This window comes from Protopterus annectens, chromosome 1.part2 (assembly GCF_019279795.1).
Source record: "Protopterus annectens isolate FY-2018-M chromosome 1.part2, PAN1.0, whole genome shotgun sequence".
NCBI lineage: Eukaryota > Metazoa > Chordata > Ceratodontiformes > Protopteridae > Protopterus > Protopterus annectens.
In genome coordinates, this window is record NC_056727.1 from 986,582,027 (window position 1) to 986,602,499 (window position 20,473).

Below are 20,473 nucleotides of genomic sequence, written 5' to 3' on the forward strand. Positions count from 1 at the left end.
GTGTGAAACTCCTACCAATACATGAATAATATGTTTTTTTGTTTTCCCCTCTGTTTCATTCTTTTCAGCTTATCCCATTGCCACTGTATATCACGTCACTTGGTCTACCAGCCTCTCCTACAACTCCCAGACTATGTCTGTTCTTTCATGTAGTAGAGAGGTTCCAGCATGGAACCTAAGGGTATTCACGGGGCTGTGCCATTAATTGTTTCCACCGGGGGATTTTTTAATTTATGACCTACCCCTTCATTCCTCCTCTGCTGAGTTAATCTACTACATCCAAGGACCACTTCCCTTTGTGAACCATGCTTTCCCACAAGGAATGTCTAGACAGATGCCCTCCTTTTCCAGGATGGGCATGCCCATCCATTCCTGCTAGCACCCCAGGTGCCCAAGCTACTAACTGAACCAGGGTCACCTGGGCCATAGTTAGGGCTTTATCCCTCTGTTCCACTGTACTGGCTCGGTAGTATTTTTTATCAAGAAGAAAAAGATATACAAGGCCCTGTGGTATGAAGTTAGTGATATTTTTCAGTGTAAGGATGGCTGCATGGTCATATTATGGATAACAGATCTATTAATAAGTACTGACCTCCTATACTATGAACTTTTTAAGTTGATAAGAGCAATTTTGATAATTGTCTAGATTTCTGTACTAAGAAGTTGAGAGGTGTGTTTTCCCTTCAGATCTGAGTCCCTGGATCCTACAGGTGGTTGTGCTGGTATGGGGACTAATTTATTGTGTGGAGAATCTGGCAGATTTGTTTTTCTGTTCCTGTTGTGCACACTGCTTATCGTGGAGTCCAATGTGTGCTTATCTTTGGCTATGCCTTCTTTTTTGGAATTAGCGGTCCATTTTTTTTCCAAAAAAAGGGGGTAGAGTTTCTTTCAGGGCTGAACTCCCCAAGAATATAACAAATGGAGCAACAACAAGGATCTCAGATCCATCCCCTTGGATCCTAAACTCCCAGGACCTCTTTCAGATCCTATGTACCCTTGTATCTGAGAGGTTGGTTCCATGATCTTTAACACTTGTTTCAGCTATCGTCTCTTAAGCCTCAGATCTGACGGGCTGAAACTTTACCAAAAAACACAGCCTTCTGCCAACTAGGTTCTGATGCGATAAGCAACACAATTTTTCTTCTCCAGATTTTAATTCTGGATTCCTGTAGACACAGCTTCCCATAGAGAACTGGGCATGTCTCTGATCCGGCACTCATGGATCTGAGTTTTGCAGGATTGGCGTGTCTTTCCTTGGATCTAAATCACTTTTTGGACTCGATACATTGGTGGTTTGTGGCTTCAGCCCTCAGATCTGGGGTTGTTTTGGAATCCGATTAATTGATTGCTTGTTGCTTTGGCCTCTCTGCTCCTTGTTGTCTATCTGGGTGGTCCAATTTATCGCGGTGCTCATATCGTTGTGCTGCACCTTATACTCTGTTCCTCACGATAAGTGTATTTTTTACTGACAGGTTTTCAGAAAAGAAAGAGAAATTTATTTTTGGCTAATTTGCACTAAGCTGTACCCTGGCTTTTGGAATTTTTTTCTTCGGTGCGGACTGGATAGTTCAAGACATTGAAAAGTGATATACATCCTGCTGTTCTCACAAGGATTTTTGCGACCTGCCCCCTTTCATGGAGTTGCTTTTTGGGGGGGCTCTGTTTTTTGCCATCTTTCTGGAGTGCTACTTCCCTTCCCTGGTAGTTTATCTTTTTTGCTTCAGATATCGATAGCTTGTCTTCTTCCTTACAAGTGCTCTTCTAGCAGTAGGTGTCTACACTCACCTTGGGATACTTCAAGCTTCCTACTATAATGTCCCTTTCCTTGACCCCCTACAGAGCATGGGAGTTTCCCTCGTCTGGGCGAAAGTGATGGATATCACTATGCAAGTTCTGATTTTCAAAGTTCCCCTATCCATTCTCCCATCAATAAGTTGTACCAACAAACACATTTGGGTAGAGCTAGTTCAAAGCGGAGGTTACCTTCTATCTGCACCTCTCTCTAGGTATTAGAGGTTGAGAGATGGTACTTACATACTGTCTTTCTCAGATTCCATCTTCTTCCTAGCACTTCAATGAGAATCTTTCTCCTGTCAGTAAGGGTGCTTCACAATCATCCAGCACTGACTAAAACGTCTCAGTTATACCTGCATGAGACATTTTTCTTTGACTATCCTTCAAAGGTGTCATTGTCTGATGTCCCCATTTCATATCTCCAGCAAAAGATAAAAGGAGACAGCGTGCCAACCCGAAACTCAAACATGTAAATCCAAATCAGGTACGACTAAGCAGACCACACAAACGACCAGTTGTCAAACCACTACACTTTATTAAATCCACATAAATACGTAACTGTTTCACCGCATTTTTGTCGTACCAACACAGGCTTCATCAGATGAATTAAACATTAAAATACACCATATTTATACATAAATGTGTGTAAACCAGCCAATTAAAAAATTCATCTAATAAATCAATTTACTTTAAAAAGTACTAATATAAAAATTGCAAACATCTTTTATGTGAAATATTAAAATAGTATAAAACAGTTTAAAAGCTAAACCAAATGTGTTTCCAAAAGCATTAATACCACTTCCTAAATGTTAAGAGTTTCATATAAAATTTTAAAAAACATTACATAAAAATGCTGAAGAGTTGTTTTGCATGAGAATTTATCCATGGTCAACAGTACCATCTAGTGTTGAATATTAAAATTAAAATGTAATAGTTGCACAAAATATGTTAAACCCTATGATACAAGCCCATTGTTATCCTATATAAAGTATCCTTTGTTGTTCACTACTCATTTATTATATATGTCATGAACTATATATAACTAATAACTTTTCCCATAGAGGCTTACAGTCCATTTTAACATATACACTGAGATGTGTTGTAACTTTGTTGCCCTCATTTTTAATATGGGAACTACAGTAATATTTTTATTTAGGCCAGGGAAACTACCTGCTTCAAGGTTTATTGCCAAAATAGTTCCCTATACTCTAATCTTGTCTCCCATGGCCCTCCTCTAACATCCACTTGTATTCACTCTATAACAAAAAAAGAGAACCTAGCTCCCCCACATACCGTAGTGTACTTGTATAAAAGACTTTCTTTTTGTTTAGGTTTCTAATATCATAATAGTGTTTGTAAATACATTTTCTTAGTTTACGCTCTGTTTTCCCTATATAAAATGCTTCACCTAAGTCACATATGGCCAAATAAAGCATCCCTACAGAGTTATAGTTATTAAACATCACCCCAACTGTATCTCTGCCCCTGCTCTTAAGGTGCACCCTCTCTTTGTTCATAATGTAGGGGCATTGGGAGCAAGCCCAACATTTAAATGTACTTTTTTTTTTGTCATCTCTAATATTAGGTCCACTGTTGTACTCTAATAGCTCCTTTAAGTTCCAACCCTTTTTATATATAATTTTCAAAGGGTTCTTCAGCAAAGTAACCAAATCTGTTAATTCAGTAAACCTCTCCCACTCTTTTTTAATAACTTCCTTTGCCAAATCTGTAGCAACATTAAGCTTTATTACAAAGGCCCTATTGCATGTGTTTGCCTTAACTCCAGTTCTGTCAGTTGTTAATTTCAAGGACTTTTTACCCAAAAGGGTGAAAAATCTTTCAGGTCTTTGTTGTGAAACCTCTACTCTAATGTCATTTAAGTTAATAGGGTAACCTCTTTCCAAAAAATAGTTTTACCAACAAAATCATCATTGTTTGAAGTCATCCTACTTGCCCTAATATACTGGCCCTGAAGTCTGTGTTGGTACGAAGAAAACGTGGTGAAACTGTTAAGCATTTATGTGGATTTAATAAAGTGTGGTAGTTTGACAACTGGTAATTTATGCGCTCTGCTTAGTCGTGCCTGATTTGGATTTACCCATTTCATATTTCCTCTCCAGTGAATGATGTGCTTACCTGTCAATAACAAATGGGGAGGGCAATACCCTGTTTACCACTGGAATCTAACTCTTCTTCTCCCTTGACATATCTTTCAGAACATTCAGAGGTAGAAAATAAATGTGATTACAAACTTTTTTGATTTTCTTGGAGGTCTCTCAGGATTCATACCAGATTGCTTCTCCCAAGGGCAATGGAGGACTTCTCAACTTTAGTTATCCAACAGAGGCACAAAAGATCTACAGCACCACAGTTCAAAATGCTCCTTCTTTCTTAGGCCCTATGAATGCTCTGAAGCATCATTCGATTATCCACCTCTTGAAGTCCTTGAAGGGTTGTGTCTCCTAACTTCTGGATACATTATGTGGCCAGAAAGAGTTGGTTCCCCAATTCAAGGTTCTAGATCTACCTTCCTTATTAAACTCTATCAGCATTCTGATGTATTGTTATTAGTCATTAAACAAGCTGTCCACCGGAGTTCATTCTAATTATTCTGAATCTTAATTTAAGCAGTCTAATTTTTCAGATGCTTTACAGTTCAGTTCATCCTGCCTCTTTTACACAATACCACTTTACAAGAGACAGGCATTCTGAATTTTCAGCGTATTCCAAGAACTAGTCCTTATCTATCCAGCTTACCTACCTTACCTTTCCTCAGCCTCCTAAATGTTGCTTTTTGCTGAGTGATTGAAGTAGCATACACATCACTAGATGACCTACTACGGTGGTAATTTGTGAATAGTTAACTTCTTTCCTCTCCAAATAGGCATCAACTTCTATGACCCACGGATTGCTTACCTTATGCACATCCCTAAATTCCTGTCATTTTCAAAATCAGCGAAATCAAAAACAATTCCCTGTGCAGAACCAGGATTCTTCTTAAACTATATCCTTATTAGTATTAGTTCATCAAATTTTTAAAAAAGTTAATTCTAATAGCTTAGTCTTCTTTTTCTTCTTTTTCCTTGGCTTCAGATTCTTCATTAAGAGGTCTTACGAATAATCATTTCAACCGTCAAAAAAAAAAAAAAAAGATCAAGTTGCATGGATCCTTGAAAGACAAATTTGTCTGAACCGACTTTATTGGTTCTAATGCAATCCAAATCAGGTCCATCTATAGCTGGACCTTCTACCTTCATAAACTTGACTAGGACACAGTATTCACTGTCTGTAGATCAAGCCCCTCCCCCAAGGTACCTTCCCCCTTTCTAGAAAAACATATACCTTTGTCAATATATTCCACTAGTTCTTTCAGAAGCCTCACAGAAAAAGACTGGAAGAAAGCAGCGAGGAAGATTTTCTTGGCATAGAGCCAGTTTTTCAAACTGCAACTCATAGCTATCCCTACTTTTATGTAGGATTCCAGGATTCTTCCCAAATTTTCAGAAATTTGGTGAAAATTTTTACTAGGTACCATCTGCTGACATTCCTCCTATACAGATCCCATTGCATCATAAAAATTAAAATTTCATACTATACACTTTGCAATATTTCCCCTGTAAACCTGCATCTACATGTGAGAAAAAATGGATAAGGATAGTCATGTTGAGTATAAACCGTTCTCTCCTTTCTAAGATGGTGCATAAGTTTATTAATAAGTGAGATTACATATTCCATTTACTAGTTTTTTCATAGACAATTATTTTTCTAATATATATATAAATATAAATATAAAAATATATATATATATATATATATATATATATATAGATTCACTTCAGAAGCTCGAAATACTGAAATATCGAATTTCAGTAACTCGAGCCCAGAAGGTCGAATCTGCAAAACCACGAAAAATCATAACCACGAAATTCAAAATCTCGCACACCGGAGATTTTGAATTTTGCGGTACTACTGCACACACACACACACACACACACACACACACACACACACACACACACACACACCATTCTCTCCACACACACACACACACACACATAACCTCTCTACTACATGAAAGCAAGGGGGCAAGCCCGCCAGACCCCCACACCCCCCTACTTAAATATTCTCACTCCGAGGTTGCACTACATACAAACACACACAAAACAGCACCACACAAGCTGAAGTCTCCTTACACACAAACATTACAGCAACAAAACACACTGACACACACTACAGCCCCTACCCAAAACCCTTAACACACACACACACACACACACACACACACACACACACACACACACACACACGTACTTACCTGAATACATAACCACAGCGAAAGTTCAAAAGCGCGAAATTCAAAACCTCCGCTATTCATGCTTCTGAACTTTCACTGTTCTCAGGATTCGACTTTCTGGGCTCGAGATACTGAAATTGATATTTCAGTATTTTTAGCTTCTGAAGTGAATCCATATATATATATATATATATATATATATATATATATATATATATATATATATATATATATATATATATATATACATACATATATATATATATATATATATATATATATATATATATACATACATATATATATATATATATATATATATATATATATATATAAAATTCTACATATATACATATATATATATATATATATATATATATATATATAATTCTACACATATATATATATATATATATATATATATATATATATATATATATATATATATATATATATTTCATGTTAGGAAGGCTGTTCAACCAGTTTTTTTCCTTTGAACAGAACAACTTGGCATAATATTATAAATGTCATCCTAGCCAGATATTTGACAGGTTGCTTTTCATTTATCTACCATAAAGGACTTTCATCCTTACCAAACCATGGAAGGATCATTCAGTTAGATCTGTGACTTCTTTTGCTATATCTGCAGTCCAGAATCTCTATAGATAATATATGTATGGCTACATCTTGGTTGAATCCTCATATCTCTATCATTTATTGCAATTAATCTAAGATCCAAGATCAATATAGCCTTTGGCTCAGTCGTACTCAGATTTATCATTCCCTGGTGCCCATCCAAAGGTTCAGATAGCTGGAGAATCTGATCAATACATTGAGGATGAATGAAAATGTACAATATCAGATAAAGAAATTAGGTACTTACCATAACATTCCATCTGGGTTGTCCATTTTCATTCATTCTCAACTTCCCACCCACCATCCCCCTTCCTTGTCTGTTTTCTAACCTTTGGAGAAGCAAGAGGCTTCAGTACACTACATTTCATTATTTTGACTCCCAAATATGGCATCTCACTCCATAGTTTTATAATTGTCTCATGGGGAAATGAGATTCCTTTGTCTAGGATTAAAGATGTCATTTATATGTTATGGGTTAATAGTTATTCCTTTGCGGTCTGACTTTAAGCTGCAAACAAGATCTGTGGCTGGGGTTCTTGTCTTGTCCTTGGATCTAGTGTTTCTTTTAAGATTTGAGGAATGATAAGGGTGGGGCATTGTGGGTAGGAAAGGAGCTCAAGAGTTTGTTAGAGACCACAAGCTAGCCTAACGGCTGAGTTGGATCTGAGGGTCGGATCCGGATCCATACATTGAAGATGAATGAAAATGGACAACACAGATGGAACATTATGGTAAGTACATAACTTCTATTTAGTTCAAGTCCTACTCCTTCTGACTAGGATGGGAAGATTATTGTTAAGCATAGGAAAAAGGTGTGTGTTTTTGCAATGTTGATTTTCAGAATTTTGGATTTTCAGGCTTATATGTTAGAATTTATTCTGATTAATTGTGAAAGTATGAAAAATGTTTTGCTGCAGTTTCTTTTTGTGAGAAAAAAATCTGCTTCATATAATTTAGTTTGTTTCCATCTTATAGGTCACCACTCATTACTTACAGTGTGTTTGTATGACTCACTTGATAGTTCTTCCAGGGCTGTGGCCTTTGGTACTGTTCTGAGGAGGTTTAGTTATCTGTTCTTAGAAACTCCTAGATGATGTGAAAAATGAGATTTGAAATTCTCCTTTGGATAGAGATTTAGTTTTGATACCTCTTCTGCAGAGGTAAATTCTCTGACCCTTCATCCAATTTCAGCAAAGTAAAAAAGGTACAAGTAAACAGGCATTTAAGAAAAAATGGCAGGGGAGTCCAAAAAGAATACAGTACCCCTCAAACCAAGGACAGTCCAACAAGTCAGAATAACTATTTAAGGGACATTGTTCTCTCTACCCCACTCTGGCAGTCTCTTTCCCTTCCAGAAAGTTTGAATCACTACTTTCCTGTTTGGCAACAGATAGTTTCAGACAAAGCAAATCTGAAGATCATTCATCAAGGTTACAGATGGCAGTTGGAGGAAATTCCCACTTTCCGGGGGGTAATTCCTCACCCACCAGACCAGAGCAGACTCCTCTATTTCCCCCTGTCCTTCAACACATGTTGTCTCATTGAGTGATAGTACCAGTTTCTCCTTTCCAGATTTGGAAAGGTTTTTATTCAAGGTTGTTTCTGGTGTTAAATAAAGAAAATGGTTGGAGGCCAGTTCTGGTTCTTTTTTTCCTAAGCCTGTTTCTGGCAGCGCACCAGTTCAAAATACAGATATTTCACTACCTGTTAACTGGTGACAATAGACTTAAAAGTTGCTTATGATCACATTCCTATTCATCTAGCCTTCAGGCATTTCTTAAGGTTTTATGTGTCTGGATGACATTATCCATTCCCTGCCTTACCCTTTGGACTTTTCACCGCACCAAGAGTGTTCACAAAATGTCTAGCTGGAGTTATAGCTCTTTGCAGTCTAGAGGGTATCCAGATTTTTCCATAGTTAGACAACTTGCTTATCTTTGCAGTCTTGTGACAGGAATCTCTTACACAAGCTGGGATTCCAAGAGTGCATTCAAAAGTGTTTTTTAACTCCTTCATCCAGGATTGTGATCCCGAGGTGCCTCCTAGACACTTCAGTTCAAACTGCTTTTCTTCCACAGGGGAAAAAAGGTCTATATCTGGATCTATTTCATAGGGTTTCCACTCAGACTTTGCTTTGGTCAATGGGAAGGAATACCTCAGGATTTTAGGTTTCATGTTGTCTATGATTTTCATGATACCCCAGGCAAGACTCCACATGAGAAAGATACAATGGTTTCTGATTTCTCTTTGGTCCTAGCACCAACATCCTTTGTCTATTCAAACTCTAGTGTTGGGGATTATAAGAATAGAAATCACTTGGCAGAGACAGCACATTTTCCTAAATCTAGGTCTCCCCTTCTCTATCCCTGCTCCAAAGAAGTCAGCCACAAAAGATGCCTCAGACTTTGGGAAGCAATTTCAGGAGGAATAAGAGTGCAAGGTGTTTGGGGCACCAAGGACAGATGTGAGCACATAAATATAAAGGAGATGCTTGCCCTGTTCAAGGCACTGAATTCTCTGAATCATCTTTGGTCCCCTGGATCTCTTCAAGTTGTTACAAACAATACCACAGTCATGTGGTCCAGCAAGAAACAAGGGAGAACCAGGTCATATCCCCTTTGCAGACTAGTCATGTTAACTTGGGATATAGCTTAACATAGCACTCTCAGTCTACAGGCATCCTACATCCTGTCAGAGGAAAACTGTGTGTCGTACAAGCTAAGCAGGGCAAAGGCAGACCATCACAAATGGAAACTAGATCACTGGGTCATCAAGGATTTGATCCACTTGTGGGGGGTTCCTCAAGTAGACGTTTTTGCCTCCTCTCTGAACAATTAGATGGCAAGATTGGCCTTCAGGAATCCATGCAACAAGGCCTGGAAAACAAATGCCATTTCCTTTCCTTTTTTGGATAGGAATGTTCCTATATGCTTTTCCATCCTTTCTGCTGATATCCAGGGTACTTCTGAAGATTCAGAGAGAATTCCCCAAGATCATGGTGTGATTCCCTTTTGGCCCAGGCAGCAGTGGTTCTCCCTTCTTTTGGAAATCAACAAGGGCAATTACCACAAGCTTCCTCACATAATGGACTAACTCACTCTAGATCAGGAGTTTTTGATACATCCCACCCCCAATCAACTTCAACTGACTGCCTAGATGATAGGGTATTACTTCCCTTTAGGCACCTGTTTACTGACGATGTGCAACACGTACTTATGGAGAGAAGAAAGCTTGCTACTAGAAAATTACATATTAGAAAATGGAAAAGGTTTTCTAGTTAGTGCCAACAACATAACCAGCATCCATTCAGGTCTAGTGTTTTCTTGCTTTTACAATACATGTGTAAGTTACTGTCCTATGGCTTTCCTTACTCCTCCATCAAGGATTGCCATTTCAGCATGTCTGCATGTGGATCCTTCTCTTTCAATGCATTCTCATGTCAAAATGTTTTTGAAAGGGGTTTTTATAAGAGGACTCCAAAAAAAAACTGGTGTCCTCTCCTTGTGATCTTTATTTTGTGCTAGAGAAGCTAATATTTGCTCCATCTGAACCAGGTAATCTGACTGACTTGATGTTCTTAACATGGAAAACTGTTTTACTGCTCTGACCTATGTAAGAAAAATATCATGAGTTGCAAGCTCTTATGGTGAGTCAACCCTGTCTCATTTTCCACAGTGACAGGTTTCTTTGAGAACTAATTCTTCTTTTATGCATAAAGTGGTATCTGAGTTTATTTTAAACCATACTATCCATCTCTCTCTTTTCTTTCCTGAACCTAAAAATGAGAGAGGAAGGATACTCCATACTCAAACAACTGAGGCACTATCATGACAGAGCTAATTATTTCAAATCTTCAGATCAGTTATTCATTTCTCATGAAGGTAAGAAAAAGGGAAAACCTGTGTTAAAACAGACTCTTTCAAATGCTTGTCTCTGGCTATTGTCTTTTGTTATTCTCACCACAACAGAACTGTTCCAGGCAGGGTCAAAATCCACTCTACAAGGGCCTAGGTTTCATCTATGGCCTTTTGGAATGGGTCAGATTATTGACTTATTCTAGAAGCAGCAACTTTGCCATATATGTATACTTTCACAAGGGACTACATATTTGATTCCTTCTTTAGACTTTGTTAGGATCATTCTCCAGGGGCTCCTGGATATTTCCTCTTTCACCTTCCAAATATACTGAACTAGGGTAATAAAACCATATAGCTAGGGCTACTGCAGCAGTGAGCAATATGATGAACATAGTACAGCTGTGTAAGTAAACTTAGCATAAGAGAAGATGTTCGAATGATAACTGCTGCATTAGCCACTCCCTCACTCCATCCCCCTTGTAAATTGGGGTATTTTTTATGTCAGGTTGTAGACATTTATTTTTGTTGTTCTTACCAAAGTTGTTTCAGGGCACAGCCTCCCTGTCTCTGCTGGTATGAAGGCTCTCAAAGGCTTGGAGTCCAAACCAGTCTTTTTAGTCAGCTCTGTTTGAGCTGACTAATGGTTTGAGCATATGGAAAGTGCGCTGAGGTTTTTAAAGCTGGCTGGCCATTATGTCCTATGCAGAATATAACCCATATATTTAAGGCTACTGCAGCAGTGATGATTCACACATCTACTGTTATGGCAAATGTACCTACACTACTGTCCTTTCCTGGCGTGGAGACTATCATTTTGATTGGTTACACATCACCATTTTTGTCTCATCTCTTTTTATCTTAGCTATTAATTGTTGTACCTCATCTTCCTTCAATTGTTGCCTTTTCCTGTTTTCTGCATCCCTCTGCTTTATACAGATTTTCATAAAAATTCTGAAATATCTCTAATACTTCTATAGTATCTTTGTTTACTTTTTTGTTTCAGGCTCCCTAAGTCTGGTGACAAACTTTCATCTTTTTGTTGTCTAAGACATTGTGTTAAAAAAAATTGTGCTCTCAAGTTCTTATTAAAATAGATACTTAACAGAATAGTTAATATGGTGTACATTCCATGAGACCACAGAATAGCCTTGCCTCATTTCCCAATTGTCCCAAAGCACTGTTTGGTGAGGTGACTTGGTCTATGCCACAAAGTAGGCAAATGGAGACTGAGGGGAACCAAACACTGTACCAGAGAAAAACAGCTTGTTAACAGCTTATTGACTTAATGCTTTGCATTAGCTGCAAGGCTTTCTAAACTCGTGCATATTATCCAAATTATCCCTTATTTTCACTTTAGCACTTTGCAGCTGCTGCTGTTCTTCTGTAATTCCTCTTATTGTATAATACTTTAACCATTGTCTACTCCTCTAAATAATTCCTATTTCTTTTTCCTATATCTCTTTCTGTCTTATTCCCACCATGTTTTTACATTCCATTTTAATTTTATCACACTCATTAGTTATCCCTTCTGAAAAAGTTTCTATCTTCCATAATAACTCCCACATTAGTTGTAATACCCAGTCCTTGATTTCCTCTTTCTTTAACAAATAAAGAAAGCACCAGTGTCTCATTTTTACTTTATTATCCTGCACCTTTATCTTAGGTTTTTATCGGTGTGTGATGTGAAATAGTTTTTTTATGTGTGTCAAAGCTTTCAACTGAATATACAGGCTCCTGTGAGATAATTTCTACCCAGTCTAGCCCAATTCTTGTACGTGGGGAACATAAATTCTGTCTGAGTTCATACTGCTGAATTCACATATTCCATACCAAACATTCTCATATATTCCTTCATAATCCTACACACATTTGTTATATTTCACTTCTTGGTTCCCCTATACATCCTCACTATTGCAAGTCAGGATCCAGACTTGTAAATAATATTCCCTGCTGAAAACTGATTATTTATTCTAAAATTCTCTAAGCTGCACAATAACAGTTTTAGGTGGACTATAAATACATGCTACTGTAATCATTGTCTCACTTGCCAGTAATACAACAAAGCTGCCACCGTTATCTTTTGTCCTATTCTGTCATTACTTGAGTACCTCAAACAATCAGTATTATTAATCTGTTTTTCTTTGTCCATGATATTCTGCTGAATGTTCATCATAATTTTTTTTCTTTGTCAAGCTCACATGCTCATTTGTTTCCCAGGTAGTCTCCTGAAAATTATTTGCATTGTATACATTTTTTGCTTTTTTCTATACCTGTAAGGCCATTTACCTTCCATGATAATATGGATAGAAAAGACATTATGATAGAAAGCTTTTACTCAATTCTATTATACACAACAGTGCTTTTGAATGTAAATTTCCAACTTTTAGCTTACATGCAGACATTATTTATTGGCAGGCTGATTTCTTATGTAGTTGCTTCTTCTCATCTCCATTTGAACCTGGTTTACATTTAAAACTATGTACATCTTCAATAAATAACCCCCCCCCCCCAGATAGGAGCAACTGCCCTGAATAGATGGTTGTACCCATAAGCGTTACCTAATCTAAAATTAAAGTTACCCATGCTAAAGTGCATGTTACAGCCTGTGTTCTCACTTGTACTAATTATCATTATCTCTTTTCTTATATCAACCCCCTTCCCAAATGTGAATAGCAATTTGGATGCTTTCTGTAAAATTCACTTTTAGCCCTAAGAATAAAAGTACATTGGCTACCTTTAAATAAATAAACTGAATTGTGTATTGTTAAATTAAATGCATTAAAGTATTAGGGCTGTTGGGGAGATAACTACTTGTATTATTTATTCACTTCCCACAGTCTAAAACTTTATTTTTCAATGAATTGCTTGCCAGTGCACATGTAAATATTAATTACACTGTATCTTATACCCTTCACAGAACAATAAGAGTTCAGACCTCTCATGATTAATTGCTTGTAACTCCGGACTTGTCATCTCCAAGTGTAAGCAGTAATTTACTTTGCAGGTGTATGAAATATAATCTCTGAAATTTCACTAATAACCCACTGATATACTTGAAAGCCCCCTCATGATTAATTGCCTACACTTTATTCTTCTTGTCTCCTGCTGAAAGCTTTTAAAAGAAAACAGAAAATGACTTTACAAATACAAAGAACTAACATGCTCAACAGCTTTTCTTGTTTTCTTGTTTTTCAATTGTATTTGACTAAAAAATCTTCATCTGTAGCTTAAACTAAGGACACTTTTTCTAGATATCCACATATATAAAAACGTGTGACATTCTATCTTAGCTCTGCTGTACTGTACTGCAGTTAGAACACTTTTACATCTCCCACCCCAGCAGCCCAAGAGCACAACATTATATTAACTTTAACTTGTTTCTGTCTATCCTTTCTTACCTTGTTACAGTATAAAGCCTGGCTAGCTTACAATGAAGTAAGATATTTTCTTGCTTTACTGTGTTTAACATATACAGCAGTCACTGTTAAGTCACCACCACCACACATTTTAAATAACCCTGACTGCACACTCTATAAAGGCTGATTTACAATATGACATGCGATTTATGCCATGAAAGTTTGATACATGTATTAGTAAAAACAAAAACTGATTTACTTACAATTACTTCTTCAGTCCGTTCAGAGTCCTTTTAAACATTAATGACATAAAGTGAAATATTTTCTTGACAGTCCACCCATCAGTTTAACACAGCCAACAAAATTCCAATCTTTCTTCAGTCACTTCTTACAAAGCCATATTTCGTGTGTCTATTCCTGTATTTAATTGGATTACTTTATAGTCTCCCATTTATTCCTTAATATAATGTTCCTGGTTTTCTACTGAATCCTCTCCATTTCCCAAAACCAATCACTGGTTCAAGTTCAAGGTATACCTGGATCTTATAGTCAGCTCCTGTGTGTTTTTCTGTCATGCAAGCATTTTTCTTTGGAACAATGAAAAGGGTTTCACCGGCAAAGTCCCTTTGTAGGCTTTTTTATTGTCAGAAGAATGAGAAGCAGAATCTCCTTATGCTTGCTATTTCTTTGTTGGCTAAACTTTTTTATTGCCTCCTTAGCCAGTTCTGCATCAAAACATGTTTTTGACCCTCCAGGAAAAAATATTCTGAAGAAAGCTGTATACAGCAGCTTGAATCCTACACCTGCCTCTTGACATTTTCTGATTGACGGGACAAATGTGTTTCTTGTTTGCCTGGTAAAGTGAATAATCATTTCTTCCAAACATTCTGTTGTCCCCAATTTGTAGTACTTTTTCCTTCTGTCACAGTTTTGTCAGGAGAAACTCTTTCTTCAGTCATAATTGTATCTTTAATAATGTAGGTCTTGGCTACTTTCTCACAGCAAGGTTTGGAGCATACACATGATTTGCTTCCTCAATTAACAAATTATGCTATGGAACACAAGTCCAGTTGTGTATTTGTACTCCAGTAAAATTAATGTATTGTGTTCCTTTCATTTTCTCTGGTATAGCAGAAAATCTCATGTTTTCTCTGAGTGCTCTGTCTTCTGACTCTAGTATTTTTGAAACAGCTCTACTTGAGAAGCCTCATGCTCATTCAGGCCTTTTTTATTTAAGCCTCTGATTTTTGCAGTTTTATCACTTAATCTGAATAGCTAGTTAAAGCTTCTTTAAATTTTCCAGCCTGTTGTTATTTGACTGTATATATTCCATCAGTGTTTCATTTGTTTTAAACATGTGAGCACATTTATTTGTATTTAGCTCAAAATTAGTGAAAGACATCTCCTGTACCAAGGGTGAAACGTAAACTGCTTTTTTCCCAAACAGTTGTAAGATTCTTCTCAATCAGAGCTTCTTTTCCTCATTTTCTGGTTGATTTCCTCATACGTTCCCTAACTTCTTTCTTTGTTTGCACCCAGCCAGTGTAATTACTAGTCAGTAGTTTAATTTCCCCCAAATGAGTAGCCTTAACTGACTTTTTTCACAGTTGCATTGTCACACTGGGAGAGCTTTAATCAACTTTTGGATTAGTGTGCAGCCATCTTGGAAGCCTGCTGTACCTATTTTATAGACCTTGAATTCTAAATAGCTTTCACGCTGTTGGTACTTTGGTATTTTGTGTTGTTTTGATGTTATTCACATGCATTTGGTAGAAAGGTGGAAAAAAATTATCTTTATCAGTTTACAAATATCTAAAATTCACATGTGATTACTGTTGTAGACAGTTTGTGCTGAGTAATACTATGCATACTACTAAACAGCATCTGTTGTGTTTTTTTGGTGAGCTGACTATATTTATTACTACAGCTGCAACTAAGAATACTCAAATGAGATTTTTTTAACCTTAGATATGATGGTGCAGAGAAGGTGCAGATAAATTTTGATTATGAAAAAATTCTACACATACATACACACACACACACACACACACACGCAGACATATATGTATATATATATATATATATATATATATATATATATATATATATATACACATATGGGTCTAATTTCGAAGTTTCAAAATGTCAACTTTCTTATGGTCGAGGTCATAAGATCAAAGTTTTGAAGCTTTGAAATTTAAATAAAAATTAAATAAAAAACAAAACAATCGCCCCTCCTGTACCCTCCACACCCCCTTCTAATTAAATATACCAAGTCCAACATCGCATTACAGGAAGGAAAATGGTAAATATACCAATCTGTGCTGTATAGTGATCTCCATCTAAATGGTTCAAAGTTTTAAAACTTCGATCTTATTGTCTCAACCATAAGGAAGTCGACGTTTTGAAACTTCGAAATTTAGAAGTATGTTTATATATATATATGTATATATATATATATATATATATATATATATATATATATGTATATATATATATATATATGTGTGTGTGTGTGTATATATATATATATATATATATATATATATATATATATATATACATATTTTTTTTTTTTACATTTCTTAATTACTATATCAGCTCATCTATAACATGTTATTGCATAAGACATAAAACTAGATTTTAGATAAATATGTAAGTAGCAACATAATTTGTCTAAGAGACATTCATTGGGTCTCATTTCCATAAGGGACTTTGTTTAGGAGTAGAGGAGATAATTTTCCTTAGATATTCATAATTGGATCTGTTTAGCAGTTGTTTAAGGTATATAGGATATATCCCACCAAAGATCAGAAATCCTGACAGCTTCTAAACCTTTAGGGCACTTACCATATGCCCATATAGCCATTGAGGTAGAAGAGTTTACCAGTATGAAAGTAGATATATGGGTGCCAAAATTCAGAACCTTCATGCTGTTGAAGCTACCAGTAAGACTCTGTCTTAGATGTGTCATCACAAGTTTGGCAGCCAGTTAGTTTTGTCAAGTGGGCAGATAAGTGCCCTGTTGAGGACTTCCTTCCTCTTTTTGCATAAACAGATTAGCTTTTATCTGATTTATGTCTAAGAGAAAGGGGAAATGTTTATGTTGTCGACAGATTCCATATAAAGATCATCACACAGCCTGTCTTTCTTGCATAGGGAGGAACATGACATCCATTCCTATTGTGTTTGTAAATACTTTTCTCCCAAAACCCTTAGGAGCAGGAGTGTTTACACTTAGAAAGCCAAAAATGTAAAGCTTTAATATGTAAAGTTTTAGAGCAAGGTTTCTATTCCTCAGATGCCAATCTTCCCTTGAGTCCCCAAGGAGGGAAAGGTTTCTAGAGAGGCTTCTGTTTCTGTTTCATCACCCTCTATGCTGTGGCCAAGTCTGAATGCTTGAACTGTCTCTCACCTTCTTTTGATTTCCCTGGTGTTATCCCTTGCAGCCACTAAGAACCGAATGACAGGCACATCCTCCAAGACTGATTATATCTGCTTTGGCAGGGTAGAACCACTCTTACTAGGACTGGAGGAGAAGGCGGTAGACATCCAACCTTTACAGAGTTGGACTGAGGAATTGCATACCCAGGGAGAAGACAATAGATTGGAGCATTCTTATTATTATTTTGAGGCTCCCAGGAGCAGGACTCATAAGCTCAAGCATACATCTGCTCCTTCAAATTCTTATTCTGTGGAAGCAAAAGAAGAGTTGTTTTCTTTTGCCAAAGGCTTATTTAAAGCTTTCCAATCTCTTTAATTGGAGACTTCTCCACAGTCAGAAAGGAAAAAGGTCCCCCTCTCCTACAGATTCTGATTCAGGCTCTGATGTACAGGAAGTGAGTTTGGATTATGCCTCCCAGGTTTCTACTCCAGAAAATTGGAAATCTGTACCAGAAGAACATATATCATGTTCTTCATATTGATCACTGCTGCAGTAGCGTTAGCTATATGGGTTATATCCTGCCAAGGATATAACAGTTGGCCAGCTTCCCAAGCTTCAAGGTACCTCCCATGTGACCAAACTGTCAAACAGCTCCATCTGAGGTGAGACTAAAAGACAAGTTTGGGAGTGAAGCCCTTCAGAGCTTTACTGCCACCAAAGGTTACACTCTTTTGAGGCTTTTGAGGATTGATGGTAGCTTTGTGCTTTCCTTAGCTGGGCAGATAAGCTCCCTTTGGGGAAAAATCCTTACATTTTCATATTTTTACCGATGTTATATTACTTTCCTCTTCAGGAAAGTTATTTTAAAGCTAGGAGTGTTGTGTATTAATGGATTGCCTTGACATTGTAGCAGACTTTTAAACAGAGCACTCGCTGTTTCTATCAGTTTAAAAGTAGTATCTAACTGATAAATTATTTTTAGAGGAGAAATTGTGTTTATTTTAAAGTTGTGGGGCTGCTGTAGTGTCTGAAGGTGTTTTTACTGTGTTTTTTTCTGTCAAAAAGTAACTTTTGTGGGCTGGTAGTTTTACTGGCAATGTTACTTGTTTTCCCCAGGATAGAAGCACCATTTTTGGTTTGACAAATTGTCACTCCCATGGTCTATCCTTCTTCCAGCCACAAAATGAAAAAGTTAAGCAAACAGCCTTTGCTACCCCAGTAGGCTAGCAATTTGCTTTAGCTGCAGGTAGATGACTCTGCCTTGGCATTTGTTGTACTTCAGACCACTCATCTTTTACCTAGGATCCCAGTGATGTAGCACCTATAGCCACTTTGGACCAGGGTTTAGCCATGTCCTCTGCAGTTGTTGGGGTCCCTTCAGTGGGCAAGGGAGAATCACTCATGTTGGTCATGGGAGAGGGAACAGAGAAGGTTTCCCTGTTGTGTCAGAATGTTGTGCTCATCTCTGGGGGAGCAGCGGCTGCCATTACTAACACTGTTGGCTCCATTTTTCCTTTCAAAAAGAAGCAGAAAACCAAGCATGTATCTACTCCTTGTCAAATTTCTTTGTACATGAGTAGTTTACTAGGACTGGTTTGGGGTTTGATTTAAGCTATTGATCCTTCTTGTAGAGTAGTTTCCAGTAAAAGAAAGAGGGCTGCCTCCTTTCCTGAAAAAAATGAAGATTCTGAATCTGAACAGGAAGATACACAGACAGACTTGGTGTTTTGTCCTCAGATTTCTGATTCAGACTCAGAGAAGAACTCTATTTTTGATTCTCGGAGGGGGGGGGGCTTCTCTTTCTTTGACACTATTGCTAGCCCAGTGATGTCCTTCATGGATGCATCTGCAGTCATAACAACTGGGGTTGTCCTGTCGTCAGGCAGCCCTTCGGTCGGCCGGATTCCAAAGTCCGGGTCCGGCTTCGGCTGATGTCGCACTTCACCCGACGTCATCTCTGCTGGTCTTCGGGTATAAAGGCATCAGCCGACGCCATTTTCCTCAGTCTTTCTTGCCACGTGGCGCCCGAAGCAGAAGCTGTTCGCAAGTGCCGGTCGGTCAGATCCAGAGATTACTACTACCGAATACTACTTCGAAGACTTCTAAAAGCTAAGTACCGCGTTGGGGACTCTTTCTTGCCTCAGCCGATGTCAGAAAAAGTCAATAACTGTTTAACTTGTGGGAAACAAATACCTCATAAAGATTTCCACTCTTACTGTTTACCTTGTTTAGGCCCAGACCACGACGTAGCAGCCTGTTCGGCCTGTGCTTCCTTCAACCGACGAACGCTTAGGCGTCGGTCGGAGTTTGCTGAACAGTTTTTCGGCTCAGAATTTGCGTACATTATGCCGTCGGATCCTCCGACTACCCAAATTGTTAAAAAACGCAAAGAAAAAGACCGACACTCGCGGTCCGCGGTTTCGGCCGAAACCACGGTTAAGCAAACATGAGTGTCTCGGTTTCGCCGAAACCGAAAACTGATCAAAATACAGCCGAATCAATGACTACTACTGAGGTTTCTGCCACTTTACTTGAGACAGCCTCAGAAATTATACCTACAACTGTGGTTACTAGTGACTTATCAGACACCATCCCTTTGGATGTCTCTACCCCAGCACGTGGTGCTGCTAGGCCTCCTGCAGCCATGTCTATTAAGGCCTTTGCCAGGGCTAAAGCAGCCAAATCTACTACATCAGTGCCTGTTAAACCCCCCTCAACCAGGCCCACTTCTAGTTCACAAATGCTTACTCTGGCACAAGATTTAATATCCTTAATTAGGGGATCTCAATCTCACCCAGACAGGGCCTCTCAACCCCCAGAAAAGAGACCTAGAGCAGAGCCCCCCGAGCCTGTCTCCTCTGATGATTCTGCGGATGACTCAGATATTACAGACCAGCCAGAGGCTCCTTTTTCCAATTATGAAGACTCCGATGCTGAAGAATCCATTCCAGCTGCCTCTCCACCTAGCCCAGTGTTTTCAGTGGGAGATCACTGAGGTTTCTCAATCCCTCAAAAAATACTTGTTTCAGAAGGATTTTCCAGAACCTACACCTATTCCTCCTGTCCTGTCTTCTTTAGAAGATGTATGTCTTACTGACCTGAATTTTCCTGATAGTCAGCCAGGTGTCCCTAAAAAGGAGGATGGGATATA

At 37.9% G+C, this 20,473-nt stretch overlaps 1 protein-coding gene across 1 annotated transcript in view; it reads left to right on the forward strand.

Moving 5' to 3' along the window:
* Positions 1-20,473, forward strand: part of TEKT2 (tektin 2) — a 1,280,616-nt gene that overhangs the window by 174,675 nt on the left and 1,085,468 nt on the right. The gene's annotated exons all lie outside the window — the stretch shown is intronic.